General features: G+C 46.5%; 1 long non-coding RNA gene across 1 annotated transcript; it reads left to right on the top strand.

The window, feature by feature from the left end:
• The first annotated feature begins 2,894 nt into the window (after window positions 1-2,894).
• LOC115598878 lies at window positions 2,895-6,599 on the top strand. The gene is made up of 3 exons (XR_003987988.1): window positions 2,895-2,937; window positions 4,975-4,979; window positions 6,493-6,599. It is a non-coding gene; the product is annotated as an uncharacterized LOC115598878 (long non-coding RNA).
• The last annotated feature ends 229 nt before the right edge of the window (window positions 6,600-6,828 follow it).

Below are 6,828 nucleotides of genomic sequence, written 5' to 3' on the forward strand. Positions count from 1 at the left end.
ACCCTAAGCAGCCATTTTCCTGTATTGCTGAGTGGGGTCCCAAAAGTCTGAACAATTGGGACTGGCAAACAAATACAAAGAGTGACCACTGAAAACTTGGGCTGGCCTTAACCCTCACATGGAACCGTACTCACAGCACAGCCAACATTTGGCGTATGGGTTTCCGTTTTACCACCAACCTTGGATCTACCAGATCTAAGCTGATTTTTTCCCATAGTGCTGAATGGGGTCCCAAAAGTCTGAACAATCGGGACTGGCAAACAAATGCAAAGGGTAACCACTGAAAATATGGGCTGGCCTTAACCCTCTCATGGAACCCTAACCACAGCAGCACCAACAATCGGCCCACGTGTTTTCGTTTTACCACCATTCTTGAATCTTCCAGCCCTAAGCAGCCATTTTCCCGGATTGCTGAGTGGGGTCCCAAAAGTCCAAACAATTGGGACTAGGAAACAAATGTTAAGAGGGACTACTGAATACTTTTGCTGGCCTTAACCCTTACATAGAACCCTACTCAAAGCACCGCCAACACTCTGCTTACAGGTTTTTGTTTTACCACCAACCTTGAGTCTACAAGTCCTAAGCAGCCATTTTCCCGTATTGCTGACTGGGGTCCCAAAAGTCCGAACAATTGGGATTGGCAAAGAAATTCAAAAAGTGACCACTGAAAACTTGGACTGGCCTTAATCCTCACATGGAACCCTACACACCGCACCAGCAACAATTAGCATGCGGGTTTCCGTTTTACCACCAACCTTGGATCTACCAGCCTTTAGTGGCTATTTTCAGGTAGTGCTGAATGGGGTCCCAAAGTCTGAACAATTGGAACTGGCAAACAAATGCAAGGAGTGACCACTGAAAACTTGGGCTGGCCTTAATCCTCACATGGAACGCAACCCACAGCAGCACCAAGAATCGGCCCACTGGTTCCCGTTTTATTACAACCTTGAATCTACCAGCCCTTAGCACGTTTTTTCAGGTAGTACTGAATGGAGTCTCAAAAGTCCAAACAATCGGGACTGGCAAACAAATGTAAAGAGTGACCACTGAAAACTTGGGCTGGCCTTAATCCTCACATGGAACCCTACCCACAACACCACCAACAATCGTCCCACGGGTTTCTGTTTTAACATCAACCTTGAATCTACCAGCCCTTAGCGCATATTTTCAGGTAATACTGAATGGGGTCCCAGAAGTCCAAACAATCCGGACTGGCAAACAAATGCAAAGAGTGACCACCGAAAAGTTCGGACGGCCTTAATCCGGACATGGAACCCTACCAATAGCACAACCAACAATCGGCCTATGGGTTTCCGTTTTACAACATACCTTTAATATACCAGCCCTTAGCAGCAATATTGAGATAGCTGAATGAGGTCCCAAAAGTCAAAATTATTGGGACTGGCAAAGAAATGCAAAGACTGACCACTAAAAACGTGGGCTGGCCTTAATCCTAACATGGAACCCTACCCACAGCACCACCAACAATCGACCCACGGGTTTCCGTTTTACTACCAACCTTTAATCTACCAGCCCTTTGCGGATATTTTCAGGTAGTAAAAAATGGGGTCCCAAAAGTCCGAAAAATCGGGACTGGCAATCAAATGCAAAGGGTGACCACTGAAAACTTGGGCTGGCCTTAATCCTCACATGGAACCCTACCCACAGCACCACCAACAATCGGCCTACTGGTTTCTGTTTTACCACCAACCTTAAACCTACCAGCCCTAAGAGTCCATTTTCCCAAAAAGCCAAATGGGTTCCCAAAAGTCCGAACAATCGGGAGTGGCAAACAAATTCAAAGAGCGACCTCTGAAAACTTGGGCTGGCCTTAATCCTCACATGGAACCCTACCCACAGCACCACCAACAATCAGCGTACGGGTTTCTGTTTTACTACCAACCTTGAATCTACCAGCCCTAAGCGGCCATTTTCCTTTAGTCCTGATTGGGGTCCCAAAAGTCCGAACAATCGTGACTGCGAAACAAATGCAAAGAGGGACCACTGAAAATTCGGGCTGGCCTAAACCTTCACATGGAATCCTACTAACAGCACCACCAAAAATACTTCTACGGGTTTCTGTTTTTCCACCAACCTTGAATCTACCAGCCCTAAGCTGCCATTTTCCCATATTGCCGAAAGGAGTCCCAAAAGTCTGAACAGTTGGGACTGGCAAACAAATGCAAAGGCTGACCACTGAAAACTTTGGCTTGCCTTAACCCTCACATGGAACCCTATCCACAGCACCACCAAGAATCGCCGTATAGGTTTATGTTTTAGCATAACCCTTGAATCAACCAACCCTAAACTGCTATTTTCCCATATTGCCGAATGGGGTCTCAAATGTCCGAACAATTGGGACTGGCAAACAAATGATTAGAGTGACCACTGAAATCTTGAGCGTGCCTTAATCCTCACATGGAACCCTACCCACAGCACCACTAACAATCGGCCTACGGGTTACCGTTTTACCACCAACCTTGAATCTACCAGCCCTTAGTGGCTATATTCCGGTATTGGTGAATGGGTACCGAAAAGTCCAAACAATCTAGACAGGCAAACAAATGCAAAGAGTGACCACTGAAAACTTGGGCTTGCCTTAACCCTCACATGGATCCCTACACACCGCACCACCAACAATCTGCCCACGGGTTTCTGTTTTTCTACCAACCTTGAATATACCAGCCTTAAGCAGCCATTTTCCCGTATTGCTGAATGAAGTCCTAAAAGTCCAAACAATGGGGACTGGCAAACAAATGCAAAGGATGACCACTAAAAACTTGGGCTGGCCTTAATCCTTACATGGAACAATACCCACCGCACCACCAATAATCCGCTTACTGGTTTTTGTTTTATCACCAACCTTGATTCTACCAGATCGAAGCGGATTTTTTCCCGTAGTGCTGAATGGGGTACCAAAAGTCCGAATAATCAGGAGTGGCAAACAAATGCAAAGAGTGACCACTGAAAACTTGGGCTGGCCTTAAAACTCACATGGAACCCTACCCACAACACCTCCACTAATCCGCCAACTGGTTTCATTTTTACCACAAATCTTAAATCTACCAGCCCTTGGCGGCCATTTTCCCATATTGCCGAACGGGGTCCCAAAAAGTCCGAACAATGGTGGACTGGCAAACAAATTCAAAGAGTGACCACTGAAATGTTGGGCCTGCCTTAAACCTCACGCGCAACCCTACACACAGTACCACCAACAATCGGCCTACGGGTTTTCCTTTTACCACCAACCTTGAATCTACCAGCCCTTTACGGCTATTTTCACGTAGTTGAGTGGGGTCCCAAAAGTCTTCACATGGAACCCTAACCACAGCACCACCAATAATCGGCCTACTGGTTTCTGTTTTACCACTAACCTTGAATCTACTAGCCATTAGCGGCTATTTTCAGGTAGTACTAAATGGGGTCCCAAAAGTCTGAACAATCGGGACTGGCAAACAAATGCAAAGAGTGACCACTGAAAACCTGGCTGGCCTTAATCCTCACGCGGAACCCTACCAACAGCACCACCAATAATCTGCCTACTGGTTTCTGTTTTACCACTAACCTTGAACCTACCAGATCAAAGCGGATTTTTCCCCGTAGTGCTGAATGGGGTCCCAAAATTCCGAACAATCGGGACTGGAAAACAAATGCAAAGAGTGACCACTGAAAACTTGGGCTGGCCTTAATCCTCATGCGGCACCCTATGCACAAAACCACCAACTATTGGCCTACGGGTTTCTTTTACTCCTAACCTTAAATCTACCAGCCCTTAGCGGCTATTTTCAGGAAGTAGTGAATGGGTTCCCTAAAGTCCGAACAATCAAGACTGGCAAAGAAATGCAAACAGTGACAACTGAAAACTTGGGCTGGCCTTAACCCTAACATGGAACCCTACCTACAGCACCACCAACAATCTGTCTCCTGGTTTCCATTTTACCACCAACCTTGAATCTACCAGCCCTAAGCTGCCATTTTCCCGTATTGCTCAATGGGGTCCCAAAAGTCTGAACAATTGGGACTGGCAAAAAAATGCAAAGAGTGACCACTGAAAACTGGGGCTGGCCTTAACCCTCACATGGAATCTTCCTCACAGCACCACCAACAATCCGCCAACGGGTTTCTGTTTTACTGCCAGCCTTGAATCTACCAACTCTTAGCAGCCCTTTTCTGGTATTGCTGAATGGGTTCCAAAAGTCCGAAAAATCGGGACTAGCAAACAAATGCAAAGAGTGACAAATAAATCCTTGGGCTGGCCTCAATCCTCACATGGAACCCTACCCAAAGCACCACCAGCAGTCGGCCCACAGGTTTCATTTTACTACTAACCTTGAATCTACCAGCCCTTATCGGTCTTTTTCATGTATTGCAGAAAGGGGTCCCAAAAGTCCGAACCATCGGGACTGGCAAACAATTGCAAAGAGTGACAAATGAAAACTTGGGCTGCCTTAATCCTCACATGGAACCCTACCCAGAGCACCACCAACAATCGGGCTACGGGTTTCCATTTTACCACTAACCTTGAATCTACCAGCCCTTAGCGGCTATTTTCAGATAGCTGAATGGGGTATCAAAACTCCAAACAATCGAGACTGGAAAACAAATGCAAAGAGTGACCACTGAAAACTTGCGCTGGCCTTAATCCTCACATGGAACCCTACCCACAGCACCACCAACAATCGGCCCACGGGTTTCCGTTTTACAGCCAACCTTGAATCTTCCAGCCCTTAGCGGCTATTTTCTGGAACTTATGAATGGGGTCCCAAAAGTCCGAACAGTTGTGACTGGCAAACAAATACAAAGAGTGACCACTGAAAACTTGGGCTGGCCTTAACCCTCACATGGAACCCTACCCACAGCAGCACCAACAATCTGCCTACTGGTTTCTGTTTTAGCACTAACCTAGAATCTACCAGATCTAAGCGGATTTTTTCCCATATTCCTGAATGGGGTCCCAAAAGTCTGAACAATCAGGACTGGTAAACAAATGCAAAGAGTGACCACTGAAAACCTGGCTGGCCTTAATCCTCACATGGAACCCTACCCACAGCACCACCAACAAACAGCCTACGAGTTTTCGTTTTACCACCAACCTTGAATCTACCAGCCCTTAGAGGCTATTTTCAGATACCTGAATGGGGTTCCAAAAGTCCGAACAATTGGGAATGGCAAACAAATGCAAAGAGTGACCTATGAAAACTTATGGCTGGCATTAATCCTCACATGGAACCCTAGCCACAGCACCACCAACAATCGGCCCACGGGTTTCCGTTTTACTACCAACCTTGAATCTACCAGCCCTTAGAGTCTATTTTCAGGAAGTACTGAATGGGGTCCCAAAAGTCCGAACAATCGGGACTGGCAAAGAAATGCAAAGAGTGACCGCTGAAAACTTGGTCTGGCCTTAATCCTCTCATGGAACCCTAACCACAGTACCACCAACAATCTGCCCTCTAGTTTCTGTTTTACCACTCACCTTGAATCTCCCAGATCTAAGCAGATTTTTTCCCATAGTGTTGAATGGGGTCCCAAAAGTTGGAAAAATTGTGACTGGTAAACAAATGCAAAGAGTGAACACTGAAAACTTTCCTGGCCTTCGTCCTCACATGAAACCCTACACACAGCACCACCAACAACCGGCCTATGGGTTTCCGTTTTATCACCATTCTTGAATGTACCAGCCCTAAGCTTCCATTTTCCCGTATTACTGAGTGGGGTCCCAAAAGTCCGAACAGTCGGGACTGGCAAAAAAATGCGAAGACTTGGGCTGGCCTTTACCCTCACATGTAATCCCACTCACAGCACCGCCAACAACCCGCGCACTGGTTTCATTTTTACCACTAACCTTGAATCTACCAGCCTTTAGCGGCCATTTTCCCGTGTTGCAGAATGTGGTCCCAAAACTCCGAAAAATCGGGACTGGCAAACAAATGAAAGGAGTGGCCACGGAAAACTTGGGCTGGCCTTAATCCTCATGCGGAAAACTACCCACAGCACCACCAACTATCGGCCTACGGGTTTCCGTTTTACCACCAACCTCGAATCTACCAAACCTTAGCGGCTATTTTCAGGTAGCTAAATGGGGTCCCAAAAGTCCGAACAATCAGGACTGCCAAACAAATGCAAAGAGTGACCACTTCACAACTTGGGCTGGCCTTAATCCACACATGGAACCCTGCCCACAGCACCACCAATATAGGCCTACTGGTTTCTGTTTTACCACTAACATTGAATCTAAAAGATCTAAGCATATTTTTTCCCGTTGTGCTGAATGGGGTCCCAAAAGTCCAAACAATCCGGACTGGCAAACAAATGCAAAGAGTGACCACTGAAAATCTGGCTGGCCTTAATCCTCACATGGAACCCTACCCACAGCACCACCAACAATCCGCTGCGGGTTTCTGTTTTAATACCAATCTTGAATCTACCAGCCCTTACCGGCTATTTTCAGGTAGCTGAATGAGGTCAAAAAAGTCTGAACAATCGGGACAGGCAAACAAATGCAAAGAGTGACCACTTAAAACTTGGGCTGGCCGTAATCCTCATATGGAACCCTACCCACAGCACCACCAATATAGGCCTACTGGTTTCTGTTTTACCACCAACCTTGGATCTACCAACCCCTAGCGGCTATTTTAAGGTAGTACTGAATGGGGTCCCAAAATTCCGAACAATCGGCACTGGAAAACAAATGCAAAGAGTGACCACTAAAAACTTGGGCTGGCCTTAATCCTCACATGGAACCCTACCCCGATTACCACCAACAATAGGCCTTCGGGTTTCCATTTTAAAATTAACCTTTTATCTACAAGCACTTAGTGGCTATTT

The sequence above is a fragment of the Calypte anna genome, chromosome 10 (genome assembly GCF_003957555.1).
Source record: "Calypte anna isolate BGI_N300 chromosome 10, bCalAnn1_v1.p, whole genome shotgun sequence".
NCBI classification, from domain to species: domain Eukaryota; kingdom Metazoa; phylum Chordata; class Aves; order Apodiformes; family Trochilidae; genus Calypte; species Calypte anna.